We start from the raw sequence: 24,150 nt of genomic DNA, 5'->3' as shown, positions 1-24,150 counted from the left end.
TGCAACTGCAAATATTTTCTGTATAATTACATTGCCAAGTTCAGGAAACGGCTTAAAATGTTGTTGTGGAAAAGGGAATTTGGGTGAGCCCTAATTAGGATGTACTATTGTCTGTGCCGTCGTTTCCTTGTTATTTATATGATTGTTTTATTGTTTGTTTTTGGTCAGATTCTATTCCGTGTCCTGGGGTGTCTGGATGCACGGCGCTTTAAACCCACTGCAAATAAATAAACAGCAGCACTCATCGTGACGCAAATATCGGACCATGTGCTGAACGGACCAATGGCTGGTATCGTGAGCAATATTTTTAGTGCCTCGGTAATGCAGCGTGGTGGTGATAGATTATTTTTAAATCGGTCTTCTCTACTATGAATTCTTACTTATTTGGGTGAATGGCCTTCCTATTTATATCAACCTTCAAGTGTAAAAAAAGCATAAAATAACCTAAGAGACAGTTAAAAGGGTTGTTCACTTTGTACAATTTTAGTGTACTTTTACACTTGCATTAAAGTTTTCCGGTATTGAGTTCCGTCCTAGGGGCTCAATTCCGGAAAAAAACTGATCAGTTTTATCCTAATGCATTCTGAATTTAGAGAAATCCGTTTAGTATGCATCAGGATGTCTTCAGTTCAGTCACTCTTACGGTATTTGGCCAGAGAAAATACCGCAGCATGCTGCGGTATTTTCTTTGTCCAAAATTCCAGAACACTTGCCGGAATTCCGGATCCAGCATTATTTTTTATTGAAATGCATTAATTCCGGATCCGGCACCAAGTGTTCTGGCAAAACGGTTCCGGTTCTCCGGTTTGCGCATGCGCAGACCTTTAAAAATGCAAAAAAATATATAAAATACCGGATCCGTTTTTCCGGATGACACGGAGAGACGGATCCGGTGTTTCAATGCATCCGTCTACAAATGCTATCCGTTTACACATGGATTTCCGGATCCGGCAGGCAGTTCTGGCGACGGAACTGCCTGCCGGATCTTCACAGCGCAAGTGTGAAAGTATCCTTAATCTTTTAGTATGGTATAAGACCTACAGTGATCCGTCTTAATCCACAGGGAAACCCGGCAAAAAGTCTACAGTTTCCCTACAGTGCCACCACTGGTAAAATTAACCGCCTCCGGAACGCCTAACGCAGGATTGCGGTCCGGAGGCGGTCGATTTCTTCCTCCTTGACGCGCCGGCGCGTCATCTCTTTCCTGTAAAGGCGCGCACACAGGAGAGCGCTTTCACAGGAACGGGAGGTAAACGAAGGTATATCAGACGCTGTTTTGTTAACAGCGTCTGATATACCTGCTACCTGGTCCTCTGGTGGTCCCTTTTGCTTGGATCGACCACCAGAGGACACAGGCAGCTCTGTAAGTAGCACCAAACACCGCTACACTACACCCCCCACCGCCTATCACTTATTAACCCCTTATTAACCCCTGATCACCCCATATAGACTCCCTGAACCCCCGTCATTGATCACCCCCCTGTAAGGCTCCATTCAGACGTCTGTATGTGTTTTGCGGATCCACGGATCCACGGATCCGCAAAAAACATACGGACATCTGAATGGAGCCTTACAGGGGGGTGATCAATGACATGGGGGTGATCACCCATATAGATTCCCTGATCACCCCCCCTGTCATTGATCATCCCCCTGTAAGGCTCCATTCAGACGTCCGTAAGTGTTTTGCGGATCCGTGGATCCGCGGATCCGCAAAACACATACAGACATCTGAATGGAGCCTTACAGGGGGGTGATCAATGATGGGGGTGATCAGGGAGTCTATATGGGGTGATCAGGGGTTAATAAGGGGTTAATAAGTGATAGGGGGTGTAGCGTAGCGGTGTTTGGTGCTACTTACAGAGCTGCCTGTGTCCTCTGGTGGTCGATCCAAGCAAAAGGGACCACCAGAGGACCAGGTAGCAGGTATATCAGACGCTGTTAACAAAACAGCGTCTGATATACCTTTCAAGGGTTAAAAAATCGCATCTACAGCCTGCCAGCGAATGATATAGACTCCCTGATCACCCCCCTGTAAGGCTCCATTCAGACGTCCGTATGTGTTCTGCGGATTGACGGATCCGCGGATCCGCAAAAACAGACACCGCGTATCTGCAAAACACGGACACCGGCAATGCGCTTTCCGCATTTTTCGGATCCGCACATTGCCAGAACTATATAGAAAATGCCTTTTCTTGTCCGCAATTGCGGACAAGAATAGGACATGTTCTATGGGCTCTACAAAAAACGCAGTATTCGCCCGATCAGGCCTGATCTTGTGCGCACATTTGCATTCAGCCTGCCCCACTGCAGTGACAGAATTTTTTTTTTCTGATCACTGCAAAAACACTGTAAAATCGCCGCGGCGCTATAAAAGATCACTTTTGAGGGGCATGGCGAGTTTATAGAAGAATTATAATTTTTTCCCACAAGTTAGCAGAAATTTTATTTATTTTTTATTTTTTTTTATTTTTTTTTATTACAAAGTCTCATATTCCACTAACTTGTGACAAAAAATTAAATCTCACATGAACTCACCATACCCCTCACGGAATACAAATGCGTACATTTTTTTAGATATTTATATTCCAGACTTCTTCTCACGCTTTAGGGCCCCTAAAATGCCAGGGCAGTATAAATACCCCACAAGTGACCCCATTTTGGAAAGAAGACACCCCAAGGTATTCCGTGAGGGGCATGGCGAGTTCATAGAGGATTTTTTTTTTGGCACAAGTTAGCGGAAAATGATAAAAAAAAATTTTATTACAAAGTCTTATATTCCACTAACTTGTGACAAAAAATAAAATCTCACATGAACTCACCATACCCCTCACGGAATACAAATGCGTACAATTTTTTAGACATTTATATTCCAGACTTCTTCTCACGCTTTAGGGCCCCTAAAATGCCAGGACAGTATAAATACCCCACAAGTGACCCCATTTTGGAAAGAAGACACCCCAAGGTATTCCGTGAGGGGCATGGCGAGTTCATAGAGGAATTTTTATTGGCACAAGTTAGCGGAAAATGATAATTTTTTTATTGGGGACGTTAGAAGGCTTAGAAGTTTAACTTTTTTTTTATTACAAAGTCTCATATTCCACTAACTTGTGACAAAAAATAAAATCTCACATGAACTCACCATACCCCTCACGGAATACAAATGCGTACATTTTTTTTTTTGACATTTATATTCCAGACTTCTTCTCACGCTTTAGGGCCCCTAAAATGCCAGGGCAGTATAAATACCCCACAAGTGACCCCATTTTGGAAAGAAGACACCCCAAGGTAGTCCGTGAGGGGCATGGCGAGTTCATAGAGGATTTTTTTTTGGGCACAAGTTAGCGGAAAATTATAATTTTTTTTTATTGGGGACGTTAGAAGGCTTAGAAGTTAAACTTTTTTTTTATTACAAAGTCTCATATTCCACTAACTTGTGACAAAAAATAAAATCTCACATGAACTCACCATACCCCTCACGGAATACAAATGCGTACATTTTTTTAGACATTTATATTCCAGACTTCTTCTCACGCTTTAGGGCCCCTAAAATGCCAGGGCAGTATAAATACCCCACAAGTGACCCTATTTTGGAAAGAAGACACCCCAAGGTATTCCGTGAGGGACATGGCGAGTTCATAGAGGATTTTTTTTTTGGCACAAGTTAGCGGAAAATGATTATTTTTTTTATTTTTTTCTCTTACAAAATCATTTTCCGCTAACTTGTGCCCAAAAACCAAAAAAAATATTCTAGTAACTCGCCATGCCCCTCACGGAATACCTTGGGGTGTCTTCTTTCCAAAATGGGGTCACATGTGGGGTATTTATACTGCCCTGGCATTTTAGGGGCCCTAAAGCGTGAGAAGAAGTCTGGAATCCAAATGCCTAAAAATGCCCTCCTAAAAGGTACTCATTGGAATGTAGGCCCCTTTACGCACCTAGGCTGCAAAAAAGTGTCACATGTGTGGTATCGCCGTACTCAGGAGAAGTAGGGCAATGTGTTTTGGGGTGTATTTTTACATATACCCATGCTGGGTGAGAGAAATATCTCTGTCAAATGACAACTTTGTATAAAAAAAATGGGAAAAGTTGTCTTTTAGAGAGATATTTCTCTCACCCAGCATGGGTATATGTAAAAATACACCCCAGAACACGTTGCCCTACTTCTTCTGAGTACGGCGATACCACATGTGTGACACTTTTTTGCAGCCTTTGTGCACAAAGGGGCCCAAATTCTAAAGAGTATCTTTACGATTTCACAGGGCATTTTTTACGCAATTGGATTCCAAACTACTTCTCACGCTTTAGGTGTCCTAAAATGCCAGGGCAGTATAACTACCCCACAAGTGACCCCATTTTGGAAAGAAGACACCCCAAGGTATTCCGTGAGGGGTATGGTGAATTCATGTAAAATTTAATTGTTTGTCACAAGTTAGTGGAATATGAGACTTTGTAAGAAAAATAAATAAATAAATTATTTTCTTCTAACTTGTGACAAAAAATAAAAACTTCCATGAACTCACTATGCCCATCAGCGAATACCTTAGGGTGTCTACTTTCCAAAATGGGGTCATTTGTGTGGTGTTTCTACTGTCTGGGCATTGTAGAACCTCAGGAAACATGGCAGGTGCTCAGAAAGTCAGAGCTGCTTCAAATTGCAGAAATTCACATTTTTGTACCATAGTTTGTAAACGCTATAACTTTTCCCCAAACCAATAAATATACACTTATTGCATTTTTTTATCAAAGACATGTAGAACAATAAATTTAGAGAACAATTTATATAGAAATTTAGTTTTATCAGAAAAATTTTACAACCGAAAGTGAAAAATGTCATTTAGGTAAATTTCGATTAATATAAAAAAAGTAAAAATGTCAGCAGCAATGAAATACCACCAAATGAAAGCTCTATTAGTGAGTAGAAAAGGAGGTAAAATTCATTTGGGTGGTAAGTTGTATGACCGAGCAATAAACCGTGAAAGTAGTGTAGTGCAGAATTGTAAAAAGTGGTCTGGTCATTAAGGGGGTTTAAGCTAGGGGAGCTGAGGTGGTTAAGTATTACACATTGCCTTTCAGTTGCTGGGATTTGGTGACTTCATCAGTCATCTGAGTCACAATCAGACAAGCAGTAAGTACCAGGAAATATATTCACTGTTTTCTACTTCTTTAAACACCTCACTAGTAACTTACCTACCACAAAGGCAGGGCATGTGACGGCAAAAAAAAGAGGCAAGGCCTGACATAATACTACTTCCCATGCTTGCTGTGACGCTGTGATAGCGACTACCTACAGACCTCAATAGGGAACCACACTGCATACCAATAGATACAGCTCTCACTGCGTATACTAGCTATATAAATCCATATACAGTTAGCTCCCCTTAGTGGTAGCTGCAAACAGCAAAAATTATATAATTTATTAAAAGTGTATCCCCTTTTATATAGAACATGACAATAGTGGAGTACTTTGTGAAATGATCTAGAGATCCACAATAGGGCATATGGATAGGAATTGTCTGGCTTATAATTATTATTTATTTTAACCCCTTAAGGACCCTGCCATATTTCACCTTAAGTACCAGGCCATTTTTTGCAAATCTGACATGTGTCACTTTATGTGGTGATGATTTTAAAACGCCTTTACTTATCCAGGCCATTCCGAGATTGTTTTTATAAAAAATACCAAATTTACCAATAATTTAGAAACATTTGCAAATTTCCAAATTTCAATTTCTCTACTTTTATAATAGTAATACCTTCAAAAATAGTTATTACTTTACATTCCCCATATGTCTACTACATGTTTGGATCAATTCGTGAATGCCATTTATTTTTTGGGGACATTAGAAGGCTTAGAAGTTTAGAAGCAAATCTTGAAATTTTTTTCTGAAAATTTCGAAAATCCACTTATTAAGGACCAGTTCAGGTATGAAGTCACTTTGCGAGGCTTACATAATAGAAACCACCCAAAAATGACCCCATTTTAGAACCTACACCCCTCAAGGTATTCAAAACTGATTTTAAAAACTTCGTTAACCCTTTAGGTTAGAATTAATGGAAAATAGAGATTAAATATCAGAATTTAACTTTTTTAGCAGATTTTCCATTTTAATCAATTTTTTTCCACTAACAAATCAAGGGTTAACAGCCAAAAAAACTCAAAATGTATTACCCTGATTCTTCAGTTTACAGAAACACCCCATATGTGGTCATAAACTGCTGTACGGGCACACGGCATTGCACAGAAAGAAAGGAATGCCATATGGTTTTTGGAAAGCAGATTTCACTGGGATAATTTTAAGCTGCCATGTCACATTTGAAGACCCCCTGATGCACCCCTAGAGTAGAAACTCCAATAAAGTGACCCCATTTTAGAAACTACACCCCTCAAGGTATACAAAACTGATTTTAAAAACTTTGTTAACCATTTAGGTGTTCCACAAGAATTAATAGAAAATAGAGATGACATGGGTGCAGCACTCAGTATAGTCAGTGCGATCAGCTAAACATAGCCTCACACGGCCAGGAATTAGCTGGATTTACCACACTTGAGCAATATATCCTATAGGGTCACTTGCAACAAACATACTAGTGTCCATTCATAGTGTGAACCGTGTCCTAACATCCGGCTTGCAATTGATTAGCAACTACTTGCTAGCAAGTCAGGTCTCTAGTCCAGACCTATAATTGTACAGAGGATGTATTTCTACTCTTACTCTGCACAATTTTTTGGGTCTGGTTGCCTGATGGTCACAGACTGTGACATATAGGCTTTTTGCCCTCCTTTTAAACGGACTTTAATGAAGTTTTTATTTTTTTATTTTAAACGTTCATCAGGCTGTGAATCTATTGGTATTAAGGAACGTCTACCTACGTATCTGTATAAAGTGTGATATACATACAGTCAGGTCCATAAATATTGGGACATCGACACAATTCTAAAATTTTTGGTTGTATACACCACCACAATGGATTTGAAATCATACAAACAAGATGTGCTTTAACTGCAGACTGTCAGCTTTAATTTGATGATATTAACATCCAAAACAACAGTTTGCATATGTGCCTCCCACTTGTTGAGGGACCAAAAGTAATGGGACAATTGGCTTCTCAGCTGTTCCATGGCCAGGTGTGTGTTATTCCCTCATTATCCCAATTAAAATGAGCAGATAAAAGGTCCAGAGTTTATTTCAAGTGTGCTATTTGCATTTGGAATCTGTTGCTGTCAACTCTCAAGATGAGATCCAAAGAGCTGTCACTATCAGTGAAGCAAGCCATCATTAGGCTGAAAAAACAAAACAAACCCATCAGAGAGATAGCAAAAACATTAGGGGTGGCCAAAACAACTGTTTGGAACATTCTTAAAAAGAAGGAACGCACCGGTGAGCTCAGCAACACAAAAAGAACTGGAAGACCACGGAAAATAACTGTGGTGGATGACCGAAGAATTCTTTCCCTGGTGAAGAAAACACCCTTCACAACAGTTGGCCAGATCAAGAACACTCTCCAGGAGGTAGGTGTATGTGTGTCAAAGTCAACAATCAAGAGAAGACTTCACCAGAGTGAATACAGAGGGTTCACCACAAGATGTAAACCATTGGTGAGCCTCAAAAACATGAAAGGCCAGATTAGAGTTTGCCAAACGACATCTAAAAAAGCCTTCAAAGTTCTGGAACAACATCCTATGGACAGATGAGACCAAGATCAACTTGTACCAGAGTGATGGGAAGAGAAGAGTATGGAGAAGGAAAGGAACTGCTCATGATCCTAAGCATACCACCTCATCAGTGAAGCATGGTGGTGGTAGTGTCATGGCGTGGGCATGTATGGCTGCCAATGGAACTGGTTCTCTTGCATTTATTGATGATGTGACTGCTGACAAAAGCAGCAGGATGAATTCTGAAGTGTTTCGGGCAATATTATCTGCTCATATTCAGCCAAATGCTTCAGAACTCATTGGACGGTGCTTCACAGTGCAGATGGACAATGACCCAAAGCATACTGCAAAAGCAACCAAAGAGTTTTTTAAGGGAAAGAAGTGGAATGTTATGCAATGGCCAAGTCAATCACCTGACCTGAATCCGATTGAGCATGCATTTTACTTGCTGAAGGGAAAATGCCCCAAGAACAAGCAGGAACTGAAGACAGTTGCAGTAGAGGCCTGGCAGAGCATCACCAGGGATGAAACCCAGCGTCTGGTGATGTCTATGCGTTGCAGACTTCAGGCTGTAATTGACTGCAAAGGATTTGCAACCAAGTATTAAAAAGGGAAAGTTTGATTTATGATTATTATTATGTCCTATTACTTTTGGTCCCTTAACGAGTGGGAGTCACATATGCAAACTGTTTAATTCCTACACCGTTCACCTGATTTGGATGTAAATATCCTCAAATTAAAGCTGACAGTCTGCAGTTAAAACACATCTTGTTTGTTTCATTTCAAATCCATTGTGGTGGTGTATAGAGCCAAAAATGTTAGAATTGTGTCGATGTCCCAATATTTATGGACCTTACTATGATATTTGGTTGCTCTATATTACACTTTTTGTGAGTCAAGGTAACAAAAAATAGCTGTTTTGGCACCATTTATATTTTTTGGTATTTACATCATTCATCTGACAGGTTAGATCATGTGGTAAATTTTTATAGAGCAGGTTGTTACGGACGAGACAATACAAAATATGACAACTTTTTTGGTTGTTTGTTTCAGTTTTACATAACAAAGCATTTTTGAAAAATGAATTCTGAATTTATTTTTATTTTTTGGGTGACTGCCTTCTGTAGGGGCTCATTTTTTTCAGGATGAGATGACGGTTTGATTGGTACTATTATAGGGTGCATATGACTTTTTGATCGCTTGCTATTACACTTTTTGTGATGTAAGGTGACAAAAAAATGGCTTTTTTTTACACTGTTTTTATTTTATTTTTTAACAGTATTCACCTGAGAGGTTAGGTCATGTATTTTTTTTTTAGAGCAGGTTATTACAGATGCGACGATACCTAATATGTCAACTTTTTTTATTTATATAAGTTTTACATAATGATATCATTTTTGAAACAAAAAAAATCATGTTTGTCTCCATAGTCTGAGAGCCATATTTTTTTTTCAGTTTTTGGGCAATTGTCTTAGGTAGGGTATCATTTTTGCAGGATGAGATGACGGTTTGATTGACACTATTTTGGGGTGCATATGACTTTTTGATCGCTTGTTATTACACTTTTTGTGATGTAAGGTCACAAAAAATAGCTTTTATGACACCGTTTTTATTTTTTTACAGTGGTCAACTGAGGGGTTAGGTCATGTGGAATTTTTTTTTTATTTACTTAAGTTTTACACAATAATTATTTTTGAAACAAAAAAAAACCATGTTTTAGTGTCTCCATATTCTGAGCCATAGTTTTTTTATTTTTTGGGCGATTGTCTCAGGTATGGACAGATATTTTGTTGGACAAGGTGACGGTTAGATTAGTACTATTTTGGGGGGTATATGCCTTTTTGATCGCTTGTTGTTGCACTTTTAGTGATGTAAGGTGACAAAAAATGGTTTATTTAGCACATTTTTTTTTTTTTTTTTTATGGTGTTCACCTAAAGGGTTAGGGCATGTAATATTTTTATAGAGCCGGATGATACAGACGCAGCGATACCGAATAGTTGTACTTTTCTTTTTTTTACCTATTTTTTTCAAATTATTTTCCCTTTTTTTGGGCAAAAGGATATTTTTATTTTTTTTACTTGAAACTTTTAATTATTTTTGGAAAACGTTATTTTTTAACTATATTTTTTGTCACACTCTGGGACTTCAACTTTTGGGGGTCTGATCCCCTTTACAATGCATGATAATATGTCACGAGGGTGTCAAGAACCACGCCTGACTCCGTTATACCCTGGGTCAGGAAGTCGCAGCGGTTGGCTGCGCGCTCTATGTAGAAAGATCAGCGGCAGGGGTCCAGCAGTCACTGATAGCCGGACCCCTGCTGCATGCACCGGCATCGGTGAAATCACCGATGCCGGCGCATTAACCCCTGCACAGCCGCGGTCAGTGCTGACCGCAGCACGTGCGATGTCAGTGCAGGGAGGAAGCAGCTATCGGGTTTCCGCGCTGCTGTGACGGGGACCCGATGGCATGGAAGGCAGGACGATGTCTTCCTTAGGCATTGTGGCTGCCTTCCGGGAGAGCCTGTGAGATCCAGCCCCCTGCATATCACAGGCAGAAAGGTTGTAAGTGTATTACAGTGTGTAATACACTTACAGCCAATGCAGAACAATACAAAAGTATTATGTCACGAGGGTGTCAAGAACCACGCCTGACTCCGTTATACCCGGGGTCAGGAAGTCACAGCGGTTGGCTGCGCGCTCTATGTAGTAGATAGGGCTGTTTCCTTATGGTAGCTTTCTGGGTTTGCTTTGCAACTCTTTTTGGCTCACTCAGGGATCCGTAGCTCCTTCTCCTCAGCTGTTCCTTGTCCAGCACTCCCAACCTCCTTATATTCCCCTCTCCCACTTCTCTGGTTGCCAGATATAATGTAATGACCGGCGTCACACAAAGGGAGGGAAAAGGGAAGGCCCTGCCCAAGGGAGAGGGAAAGGTGGTGACCCCTGACTCACCTTGCGGCTGGCACCTGACTGCCCTGACGTCCCTAGACGGGTTCCTCACCCGTACGCCGATCACGTGCCTAAACCCTGGCTTTCCCTAAGATGAGCCCTAGGTAGTGAACGGGGCGGTGGGATCACTAGTCCGCACCACTGACACTAAAGGAAAACACCAAGGAGAGGACAGACAATACAGACAAACATATAATCCCAGGTGGGCGACAACCGCAGACCACAAAGGCCCAACAGGGATCCGGAGGGAAACGTTCTGGAACAACAACAAGGGAACACAGCAACACAGCTCCAGTGGGTCAGTATAGAAGTCCAGGCAGGAAGCTCTATATCTGGCAACCAGAGAAGTGGGAGAGGGGAATATAAGGAGGTTGGGAGTGCTGGACAAGGAACAGCTGAGGAGAAGGAGCTACGGATCCCTGAGTGAGCCAAAAAGGGTTGCAAAGCAAACCCAGAAAGCTACCATAAAGAAACAGCCCTATCTTTCTACATAGAGCGCGCAGCCAACCGGTATAACGGAGTCAGGCGTGGTTCTTGACACCCTCGTGACATAATACTTCTGTATTGTCCTGCATTGGCTGTAAGTGTATTACACACTGTAATACACTTACAACCTTTCTGCCTGTGATATGCAGGGGGCTGGATCTCACAGGCTCCCCCGGAAGGCAGCCACAATGCCTAAGGAAGACATCGTCCTGCCTTCCATGCCATCGGGTCCCCGTCACAGCAGCGCAGAGACCCGATAGCTGCTTCCTCCCTGCACTGACATCGCATGTGCCGCGGTCAGCGCTGACCGCGGCTGTGCAGGGGTTAATGCGCCGGCATCGGTGATTTCACCGATGCCGGTGCATGCAGCAGGGGTCCGGCTATCAGTGACTGCTGGACCCCTGCCGCTGATCTGGCGGGCGCAGCTCCTGCCGCTGATCGGGCAGGCGCCGGTCCTGCACTCGTCCGATCACCATGACTTACATCTTCTCTGGTCCTTAAGTCCTACGGTCAGAGAGGACGTACATGTACGTCATGGGTTCTTAAGGGTTTAAAGTGCCATTAATTCCATGGCGCTCTACATCTAGATGGGGTTACACAAATATAACAATACAGTAAACAAGAAACTACTGGTACAGAGGAGTAGAGGACCCTGCCCGCAAGCGCTTACAATCTATAAGATGTCCATTCACTCAGAAGAGGGTATTTTTTGTTCTGCATATTGCTTACTGGCAATCTGACTTTGCTGCAGTGGAGTGATTGCCTGGGATCAGGCCCATCCAACTAAAGAGACTACTTAGGCTGTGTTTCTACAAAGGCGGCCATGATGCAGCTGTCATGTCATGTGCATCTGAAATCCAACCCACGGTGACCAATGGCCACATAAATTTAAAGTTAACACCCACAAATGTGTGTGGCTATTGGCTGCCGTGGGTGGGTAGGGTTGCAACTGCGGCATCACGGCCTCTTCGTGAGAACCCAAACTTACAGCAAATGTTTTTTTAAACAATTTATTTAATCATTTCTGAAAAACTATGAGTGAAAAGTGTTCCAGCATCCAGCGGTGTCCAATGTGACCAAGTGAATTAAGTAATGAATTTCTCTTGATGGATCTAATGTGATAAAGCAGACCCTAAACGCAAACATATGCCACAGGGAATGTGTGGAATGAATGGCCTGTTCTGTATAAGAAACACATAAAAGTGGAAGATTTCATCCAAATCTAATCTGCATCAGAAGCATTTCCCAGAGATTTAAAACTGTAATTTTTTTCCCCTCCGGCTAGACCTCAATGTGCAATTAAAAAAAACTGGAAAGTCGCCAAATAAATTATGGGAGCTTCTATGGATGTGAAAATTGATTAACCCATGAACTATTAAAATCATATTGCCTGAAAAGCAGTATATACAAAATATACACTATTAATCTATACCATTCAGTCATGACCATTTTTACAGTTTTTCATACGGACAGATATCTATATGGATAAGATCCAAAGGATTCTTTTTGCTTTCATCGTCAATGATTATTTCATAGTACATAATGTTCTACTTTCCTCTTACTTATACTTGTAGTTCTTTCTATTGTCCGTGCTTTGCTTATGTTTTTGCAATAGTCCCTCTTTTCATTCTACATCTAATGTAATATAATTCGTGAAACAGATATATGTAAAAACGCATGAATGTAGAATTCATATCATGTATTATTTAAACGGCATCTGTCAGCAGTTTTGTACCTATGAAACTGGCTGACCTGTTGCATGTGTGCTTGGCAGCTGAAGGCATCTGTGTTGGTCCCATGTGCACATGCAACAGGTCAGCCAGTTTCATAGGTGCAAAACTGCTGACAGATGCCCTTTAAAGTCTAAAATATGTAAAAAGTCATGCCATCACCAACAATGCAGAAATGAGTTATTTATTTAGCTGCAGTTACTTTTGTGCCTATTTCGAACCCTAAAGAATACTGAAAAGTCTGTGATGCAAACATAGGACATGTTCTATCTTTTGAAGAGGACTGCAGACTGGCCATTTCAGCACCCGGATCCTTCTCCTACTGCAGCCATGATGTTGTGATTGATGCAGAATGTGGTCTGGCATTATCTTGTTGAAAAATGCAGGGTCTTCCCTGAAAGAGATGACGTCTGGATGGGAGCATATGTTGTTCTAGAACCTGAATAAATTTTTCTGCATTGATGGTGCCTTTCCAGACATGCAAGCTGCCCATGCCACACGCACTCATGCAACCCCATACCATCAGAGATGCAGGCTTCTAAACTGAGCGTTGATAACAACTTAGGTTGTCCTTGTCCTCTTTGGTCCGGATGACATGGCGTCCCAGATTTCCAAAAAGAACTTCGAATCGTGACTCGTCTGACCACAGAACAGTCTTCCATTTTGCCACACTCCATTTTAAATGATCCCTGGCCCAGTGAAAACACCTGAGCTCGTGGATCTTGCTTAGAAATGGCTTCTTCTTTGCACTGTAGAGTTTCAGCTGGCAACGGCGGATGGCACGGTGGATTGTGTTCACTGACAATGGTTTCTGGAAGTATTCCTGAGCCCATTCTGTGATTTCCTTTACAGTAGCATTCCTGTTTGTGGTGCAGTGTCGTTTAAGGGCCCGGAGATCACTGGCATCCAGGATGGTTTTACGGCCTTGACCCTTACGCACAGAGATTGTTCCAGATTCTCTGAATCTTCGGATGATGTTATGCACAGTTGATGATGATAGATGCAAAGTCTTTGCAATTTTTCGCTGGGTAACACCTTTCTGATATTGCTCCACTATCTTTCTGCGCAACATTGTGGGAATTGGTGATCCTCTACCCATCTTGGCTTCTGAGAGACACTGCCACTCTGAGAAGCTCTTTTTATACCCAATCATGTTGCCAATTGACCTAATTAGTGTTAATTGGTCTTCCAGCTCTTCGTTATGCTCAAATTTACTTTTTCCAGCCTCTTATTGCTACTCGTCCCAACTTTTTGGGGATTTGTTGACACCGTGAAAATTTGAATCAACGTATTTTTCCTTTAAAATGATACATTTACTCGGATTAAACGTTTGATCTGTCATCTACGTTCTATTACAAATAAAATATTGACATTTGCCATCTCCACATCATTGCATTCAGTTTTTATTCACAATTTGTTTAGTGTCCCAACTTTTTGGGAATCCGGTTTGTATATACATTACCGTATATTGATAGTTTTTTTGTGTTGCACTGTACCTACTAAAGCATGCTCATTAAACTGTTTTTCTTTTCTAACTTTTTCAAGACCCCTAGTAATAGCTGCATAATTAATGGTTAATATTAACAAACAGATATATACCCAACTTTCTAATCATAATTCCATGGTGTCTCACTGAGTTTTGTTAACTAAATTCCACCCATGATGTGTCAGGCTCCAAACACGGTCATGCCAGTCAATCGGTGGCCACAACAATGACGTCAGTAGGAAAGGCATGTCATCACTATAGCCTAGAAAACAAAGACCATGGAACCATTGGCATAGGAGCAGGGGTATATGTAAATATACAATTAACAATTGGTAGGCTGTACCAATGTCTTGACATGTCAAATGACTAATGAATACACCAGTAATGATCTATTTATACCCAGGACTGTGACAAGGGGACATCCTCTATGTCTAGAAGAAAGAAGGTTTCTATACCAACTGTCACGGCGCGGTTCACAGTGACGTGCAATCTGGCAGCACGCCTTTTGCATAATGGCTGCGGTGTTCTATGAAGGCTGGTTGTTTTTGGCTGTGTGCTGGCTGCAGTATCTTGTGTATTCCTGCCCGTGTGTGTGCATGTACCTCCCTTTGGCTGTATTGTCTCCCTGTGGGTATTCAGGTCTGTTGCGCTCTTGCGTACTGGATGCGGTGTTCCGTGCATGCTGGTTGCTAGTGGCAACGTCCTGTATCGCAGCTTGGTATGCTGCGGTTTCTGGTTACCCCTGACCTGATTTGGTGCCTCCCCATTTTGGTTCTGCTGGGGTTAACCTCCCCGTTTCAGTTCCTGGGTGTGTCCTTTCAGGTGCGCCCATTAGGCTGCTATTTCTGCCTTTGAGCGTGGAGTGTTGTCGTCAGTCTAAGTCAGACTGTCTTTGTCATGTCTTGTGGGTGTTTCACCCTTATGCTCTGTCAAGTGTGTCTATGTTTGCCTTGCCAGGTTTTGCCCTTTGCTGCTGTCCCAAGGGGTCCGGCCATCTACGTCTCGGTATGTGCAGCCTGTTTCTGCATTGTTGTCTTCTGTCCTGTACCATGCTATGCCTTGTCCAGCTCGGGACCCTCGGCACATGACACCGACATAGAAGAGGATTCCTAACTGTAAGGTCTCTTTCACACGAACGAGTATTCCGTGCAGGTGCAATGCGTGATGCGAAAGCATTGCCCCTGCACGGAATCCGGACCCATTCATTTCAATGGGGCTGTGTACATGACCGCTGATTTTCATACATCACTTGAATCGCAGCATGTTCTATATTCGATTTTCATGTGCATCACATCCGCAAGCAAGTGCCGATGCGATGCGTTTTTCACAGATGGTTGCTAAGAGATGTTGTTTGTATACCTTCAGTTTTTTATCACGCGTGTGCAAAATGCATTTAGATGCATTGCACCCATGCGATAAAAACTGAACAACTGAACGCGATCGCATACAAAACTGAATGACTTTGCGAAATCGCGCATTTTTTCAGTGAACGCATTTGCAACACATCCGGACCTAATCCGCACATGTTCATCTGCAAGGGGCCTAAGATGAGACCATGGAACTGTCTACTGGCAGAGATGGTTATGGTGAACTCACTAAAAGAGTCCAAGAGGGGCCTGGATGTATTTCTGGAGTGTAATAATATTACAGGTTATAGATTTCTAGAGAATTGTTGTTCATCTGGGGAATTATTCTGATTACCTGACTTGGAATTGGGAAGGAATAGTTTTTTCTAAGATGGGGATATTTTTCTTTCTCTGGATCAACTTTGTAGGATAATAGCGTGGACTGAATGGGCATGTCTCTACTTGGCTAATTGTGTTTTTGCTGTTGGAATATTCATTTTTAGCCTCATAATCTAATTACGCTAGTTCTGCAACTGGACCGAGAGCTCATGTATGTGAGATGATAAATAGCAGTGCACAGCACACCTACAGGGAGTAGCAAACAGCAGGGAAAGAAATGACTGGACCTGCCAAACTGAAGATAAAACCAACTTAACCATGATGAGCAGTTAGCTAGCAAGTAGAGGTGAGTGTTGCTTGTAGGCCCCACCTCAGGGTCTAGATAGGGACAGAGAGACAGCAACGCCCACTGCAGCAGAAGAGTAGCCAAAGCAGGGGTAGCAGACTTGTGCATCTTATCCCCTGCAACCTGGAGGATTCCTGGACCTGTGGAGGAGCCAGGTCAAATGTAACAGACCAGTCAACCTGCCTCAAGTTAATACGCCAGTATAGAGAGTGTCTGGCAAGCCTGAGCGTGTGCAGCATTTCACAGGAAGAGAGAGATGACCCAAAGAGCAGCCAGTCCACACCGCGTGGAGACATAGCTGTACTAATAATTGTAGATAAAGCCATCTTCATTGCTGTCACTCTGAGGAGCCAGAGAGATTCTTAATTCATTGATAGAGTCTAGTAACCATAAACGTTTACTCAATATGATAAATACCTAAAGGTCACTCTACCAGATACAAATACGCCAGTATCTCAATTGGTACGTGGTAAGTGTGTGCCCTGTTACAGGACCCAGGAGCTTCAAGTTACACATGTCAAGATCTAAAGACCTTTGAAAAATAAGTAAATGAGTGGACTGAAAAAATGAAATGTCCTATACTTACTGTATGAACAATAGGAAAAAGCTAACTTTAGAGTTGATGGTGGGGACATGGAAGTCATAAACAGTTTTTCCCTACTGGGATCAATTATCAACAAAGGAGCTAGAAGTCAAGAACTTGGTAGAGAAAGGATAAAAGGCCTCCAAATAGGATGTCCATAAAAGACGAGTATTTTCCAGGGTATGGTATTTTCTGAGGCTTATTTTATATGTAAGAATATACAGTGATGCATGGAGGAGATAAAAGGATGTATATAAGTAGTATCATCTATTAAGAAGCTTTATAACCCAATTACTGAATAGATGGCAACATTCCCAAATTTCCAGGAACTGTCACTAATTTTCACAGACAGTCCCTGCAAATTTGGGCTGTCCTGGGCCAAAAATGGGTGAGATTTATGTAAGCCCTGTCCATAAATAGGTGGTACCATATGTGCAAGGTTTATTTGTACCTAATTTACCAACTGCAATGTTGGTTAGTATGCTACTGTAGATAGGACATCCTGAAGGAAAGATTATCTCTGTGGCCTGTTTCTACACTCATTTATTGTAGGTGAGGTATTTTTTTGAATGGAGCCAGGGCAACACAGTTGTTGGTTTGAGGTGTCAAGCAGGAGACCCTGCCGGTCTCTATTGGACCTGATGTTCACATTCAAGCCCATAGAGCTCGGCTATTTTTTGGCAATCCCATAATGGTCAATGGAGAGTGGCTGCTTTCTGTTCACATCAGGGGTCCTGTTCTGCAGATAGCAGCGGGTGCCAGACATTGGACATGCACCTATCTGACACCGATGGCGTATCGTAGTGATATGCCATTTGTGTGCCAGCTGGGAATACCCCTTTAACCCAATTAGTGATCACCAATACACCTTTTATGGAGGTCACTAAGGGACCTTAGGCTAGGTCCCTGCTTTTTTATGTTGTCTAATTTAGGTGTTGCACAAGTGTCTTATGCCAGAAATAGAGGGTGCTCAACTGTCTAATGACACCTGGACTCCAGCTCTAATGGATCAGTTTTTCTAACTGCCTAGTTTAAGTGGTATCAGATATAAAAGGCCCCCTCTGTCACCTATGGTTCTCTGTGCGTTCGTGGCGTGCCAATAGTCTCTTTGGCAGCCGGACGCCTGATAATGGCCTCTGAATCTGCTATGTACAGAAGCCTATAAGACCCTGCCAGGCATAAAACAAATAATTGGGGGCCTAAAAAAGTGGTAAAAATTTCAGTAACGGTTCAAGAAACAAAAATCCCCCCAAAAAATTTTTTTCTTACAAAATGCACATTTTGTCCCGCAAACCCATTCATTCGAATGAATGAGTTTTGCAGGAAAAAATTGACAAATACAAAACATGCTGTGATTTTCTTGGCATGGACTATGTGAAAAATGACTTATGTGAGGATAACTGGTCAATTGCATGAGTGTGTTCTGGTAATGTCCATTCTAACTCACCTAGATTTTTAGAAATATGAAGGTGGGGAAAAAGGAGAGCAACAAAAACATTGATTAAAGGGATTGTCATGTATGAAAAAAAATGAAAACTGTGTAATAATTAAATTCTCCTGTGGTGATGCTACAGGGAAATTAAACACTTGCTGTCATGTTCCTGCATGATTACAGCCGATCTCTGGGTGCCCTAGCAGTGAGGAGGTCACTTCTAATAGGGATTGTCTTGAAATGGTCACTAACTTTTCACACAACTTTGCATAAATCAATAGTACAAGCGATTACAAGAAGCTTTGGAAAATGCTTTTTTTTCCTCACTCCCTGACTCGCTACCACCCAGGCCTACTCTCCTGATGAATTTGGGACAATTCCACAAAGGAAACACGTTGGGGGAAAGGGGCATACTAAAGATAAACTATGGACAGGTTTCTGCTTAGGGCCATGTCTTTGGGGTGATTGCTCTATCTTTACATGAAGGGCCTTTCAGGTTACAGTATAGCCATAGACCACTGAAGATAAGAAATCAGCTTCTGGTCAGAATCACAGTAGGAGAGCACATGTCATGCTAGTTTTACCTATTATTTCTGTGTTGCCTTACCGTCTGTGTGCCGGAATGAAATGCACCTAATGTATTATTTGCCAGAAACTGAAATCTACGCCAGCTAGGGGCTGGCATAAACTTGCGCTACAGCATGCATGAGTTTCTGGTGTAAGTTACAGTAAAATTTTTGGAGGCTCCACCCCATCTCCTAAGCCCTGCCCCTTTCACCGCTACTTTAGAAAATTGGCAAGGAGCTCAAAAAGTTGCAAATTATGCCGAAAAAACAATGTGAGCCATAAACTTTGACTTTTTAATGTAAAAAAGTGGCATTATAGCATCAATAAATCTCCCCCAGTAACTTTTCAGTTTTTTCATGGAATAATATTTTCAAAGGATTTTGTAAATAAAAAGGATGCTTTTTTTTTCTCTGTATAGATCCTGTAATAATTTGTGATATGGTAAATGTCAGTGATGGGATGTAAATTATTACAATGCATTCAGAAAATCTTCAGACCCTTTCACTTTCTTCAGATTTTGTTATGTTGGGCCTTGAGCTAAAAAAAAAAAATAAAAATAAAAATAATAGTGTAAAATTTTCACCATTATTCTGCACTCAATACCCTATAATGAGAAAGTGGAAACAGAATGTTCAAAATCTTTGCAAATTTATTGATAGACTACAATATTGCATTGACAAAAGTATTCAGACCCAGGGGCGTAGCTATAGGAGGTGCAAAAATAGCAGTCGCTACAGGGCCCAGGAGCCTGAGGGTCCCAAAGACCGTTGTGGTGCAAAGGAAGACACTGGTATTAAAGAAAGTGCATGCTGGTCAAGTTCCAGCTCTGGCTGGAGGAAAGGGGTTAGGTCAAGAACTTGGCATGGGGGGGGGGTGACGCCATTTCAATTTTTGCCTCAGTCAGCACAAAGGCAATGAGCTTCCCAACCCTTGGCCACAAAGCACTGCGGTTTGACCACCTGGATTTTGGGATTTTCTGCCATTCTTCTCTGCACATTCTCTATAGCTCTGTCAGGTCAGATGGGGATCATCGCTTGACGGCTATTTTCAGGTCTCTCCAGAGATTGGGTTTAAAACCATGCTCTGGCTGGGCCACTCAAGGGCATTCACAGAGTTGTCCTTAAGCCACTCCTGTGTCATGATGGCTGTGTGCTTAGGGAAATTGTCTTTATAGAAGGTGAACCTTCGGCCCCATCTGAGGTCCAGAGCACTCTGGATGAGGTTTTCATTAACAATATGTTTGTAATTTCCTCCATTCAGCTTTCCTTCAACCCTAATCATTCTCCCTGTCCCAGCCTCTGAAAAACAATCCCACAGCATGATGCTGCCACCACCATGCTTCACTGTAGGGATGGTATTGGAAAGGTGATAAGCAGTGCCTGGTTTCCTCCAGACAGGACACTTAGAATTGAGGCCAAAAAGTTCAATCTTGGATTCATCAGACCAGAAACTCTTGTTTCTCACAGTCTGAGAGTCCTTTAGGTGCTTGTTTGCAAACTCTGGGGGCGGGCTTTCATGTGTCTTAAAGGGAAACTCTCAAAAATGTGCCCTGCTGGAGCCTAGAAAAGTTTTATTTCCTATCGGTTTGATGTATACAAATGTGCAGCACTCCACGTTTTTGTATCCTGCAGAGTCCATAAAAAAAATGCATAGGTTAACGTACATTTTTTTTCTACCATGGAACTGTATGGTGAATGGACGTCACTGTACGGCATCAGTCTGAGGAATCTGTTAACGCATACATTTTGGGATGCATTAAATGGAGGGCAAAAATAGGATGTGAACCCAGCCCTATTGTCAGAATAAGCGCCAGTACACAGCGGAGCAGCGTGGCGGAGAGGGCAGGCTGCCATGTACTGACAGAGCGCTACCTGGTCCTGGTGGTCAGGGATGAGGACTGTGTTTCCCAAGGATCATTTTCTACTGGGAAATACAGGGCACAGTATAATACACTAGAATCTATATACTATAAAGATATTAGCCCTACCCCCGAATAATAATACAATTAGGTGATCATTTATTATATATAAATATGTCTATGCTAGGCGTATTTATGACAGATTGTGGCGCAAATCCGCAATCTGCATATTTTTCCCGCTCATGCCAGGTCTAAAAAAGGATGGCGTGGGCAGGGAAAGGAATACAGTTATGGCCATCCAGTTATTGGATACCACCCCCATACATTGACCGGAAAACACCTCTGTACAGTGACCGGATAATACCCGACGAGGGGCAAGCCAAGAGTTCCACGGCAAATTGTGACAGGTCTGGCCACAGGTCAAGCCTGAACACTCAGTATTCCAGGGGCTTCTTGCTTCTCAGAGCGTCCACATCGGCCGTTAACCCAATGTAGTCAGACACCTGTCAGTCTGGGAGTAGTATTTATACCTGCATCTGTTTCGCTGTGGGTGGAAATTCCTCTGCCAGTGCCCGCAACAGCAGAAAGCAGCATGGCCTGGAAAATGCTGCATTCTTACAGCCCTCTGTGATTCTGGTAACATGTCTGTTTGTACCGGGGGTCTAAGTACGTTGCCACCCTGTACAGATCATTGACCTTTATGCTTTTTATACGGGGGTCCCTCTTCAAAACCTGGATCATGAAGGCCCCCATTTGCACTAAATTGGAAGCGGTGGAGCGCCCTGACTCCTGCTTATTGCCCAGGAGAATGTCGTCCTCGCTCCTCCCCCCAGCCACGGACAACACCAGGGATCCACAAAAAGTTTAAAGCCTGCTCTTCTTGCTCCTCCTCCCCCCAGCCACCATTCTCCTCTGACCCCTCTTCAGACTCCTGCTGACTTGTCTCAGATGGAGTAGCCCCCCCCAGGGAATTCATTCAGCATTGCGACCTCATCTTCCAGCTCCTGCTCCTCGACGGCTTGATCAATGACACTAAGCAATGCACACTCCAGAAAGAAGGCGTAAGGTACGATACCACTGATGGCGCCATGGCTGCGACCGACCAGTATGGTGATCTCGTCAAATGGCTGCAGAATCTGCATGCGTCGTGCATGAGCAGTCACTGGCGCGGTGAAAAAAAACAAGCTCCCCAGAACCTGTCCTGCCGCAGAGTTCGTACAGGTAGTCATTAACGGCACGTTTCTGCTGGAGCAGCCTATCAAGCATATACAAGGTGGAGTTCCAGCGCGTCGGGCAGTCACAAATCAGACGTCTGACGGGCAAGTGGTGTCGCCACTGAACGTCAGCAAGGCGAGCCATGGCCGTGTAAGATCTTCTAAAATGGCCAGAGATTTTTCTGGCCTGCCGCAAGACGTCCTGGACTCCGGGGTATTTGGCAACGAATCGCTACGCGACTAAGTTCAGGACGTGTGCCATGCACGGCACGTGTGTCATTTTGCCCTGTTTCAGCTCTCTCAACAGATTGGCACCATTGTCGCACACCACTTTACCCACTGTCAAATTGAGCGGGGTTAGCCACTGATCGGCCTGTGACCGCAGAGCTGAAAGGAGTGCAAGATTAATGTGGCTCTTGGCTTCCAGGCACAACAGCTGCAGCACAGCATGGCAACGTCTCACCTGGCACGTCCAGGGCCGGTTCTAGGTGAAATGGGGCCCTGGAGCGGAAAACAATAAGGGCCCCCCCCCACATGTCACGTCATCACCCCCTTCGCGTCACATTATTTCCCCCCCCCCTCCATCATGGCAGCACGGGGCTGTGGCTGGCTGGCTGCCAAATGCCAATGGTATCCGCTTGCTTGCTTTGCTAGTTGCTCCTTGCCTCAATGCCTCCTTAATTACAATCCTCCAAGTTCTCTCCTCTGGCCGGGGGGGGGGGGGAGCCTGTGGCAACGTACGTCAGCCAGACGCTAGACGTGCTTGCCTGTGCCGTGCATGCCGCTGCTGCTCCAGTCTTGAATCTCTTAAAGAGACAAGCAGCGGCAGCGCAGGCACAGTCAGCGGCCGCCGGGGGGGGCCCTCCACACTTGACTCCAGACACTCCAGTCTCCAGCCTAGTTAGTTTTAATTTATTAATTACATTACTGCCGCGCGGCACCGGCCCGTCTCTCCAGAGTCCAGACACTGTGACACAGGCACACAAGACAAGAGAATCAATTATTCAGTTATAGATAATATAATAGTAGTTGCGGCCGGGCCGGTGCTAGGGGCCGGGGCCCCTAAAGAGCAGGGGCCAGGGGGCAATTTACCCCCTTGCCTCTATGGTAGTGTCCGGCCCTGGGCACGTCAAATAGGTTCTGGGGAGCTTGGGGGTGCAGCGGAAGAGGTGGTAGCAGTGGAAAAGAAGGAGTTAGCCGAGAAGGAGATGGAGTAGGAGGAGGAGAAGAAGAGGCAGGTCTGCATGCAATCCGTGGCGGTAACACCAAATCCAAACAGGTGCCACAGGTTACATGCTTGACGGCCGTCAAAAGGTTCACCCAGTGGGCAGTAAAAGGTATGTACCTTCCCTGCCCGTGTTTGCTAGACCACATGTCTGTGGTTAGATGTATTTTGGCACTGACACTGTGTGCCAGAGATTTATTAACTTGCCACTGAACGTGGCCATATAGTTTAGGGATGCCCTTCTGGGAGAAATATTTTCTTCCGGGGACCTTCCATTGCGGTGTGCCAATGGCCACAAATTTTCTAAAGGCCTTCAAGTCCACCAATTTCTATGGCAGTAGTTGGCGGGCTAGCAGTTCCGACAAGCCAGCGTTGGGCAAGAGGATTATCCGGCGTCATTTTTTTACGCTCGAACATTTGGGCCACGGAAGTCTGCCTTGTGCCAGATGAACGCGACGACGGCACGGTGGAAGGTGGAGTGAAGGACGGAGTATGGGAGGAGAGAGAAGAAGGAGAAGAGGCAGGACGTGGAGCGCCAGGAGTGTGGCTTTGTGGGTTCTGACGGCGTTGCTCCCACTGGGCTCGGTGATGGAAGGCCAGGTGCCTTCTTAAGGCAGTCGTCCCTAGGTGAGTGTTGGGCTTACTGTGACTTATGCATTGACAGCACAGGCTGCAGATGGCAACACTATTATCAGCAGCTGACACATTAAAAAAAGCCCACACTGCGGAGCTTCTCCTCATTATCCTCCCTATCTGCTGCTCCATCTCTCTCTTTGAACTTCCCTCCTCTTCCTCTCTTATGGGCACCCACGTGATGTCCATCGACATGTCATCATAGTCACCTTCACCACCACTGACATTAGAGATCTCGGAGTAGGCAGCAACAGCGGGGACCACTGGGTGGTGGCCATTGCTACCTCCTCTTCCTGATCCAA

The sequence above is a fragment of the Bufo gargarizans genome, chromosome 3 (assembly GCF_014858855.1).
Source record: "Bufo gargarizans isolate SCDJY-AF-19 chromosome 3, ASM1485885v1, whole genome shotgun sequence".
NCBI lineage: Eukaryota > Metazoa > Chordata > Amphibia > Anura > Bufonidae > Bufo > Bufo gargarizans.
This window is presented reverse-complemented; position numbering follows the sequence as displayed.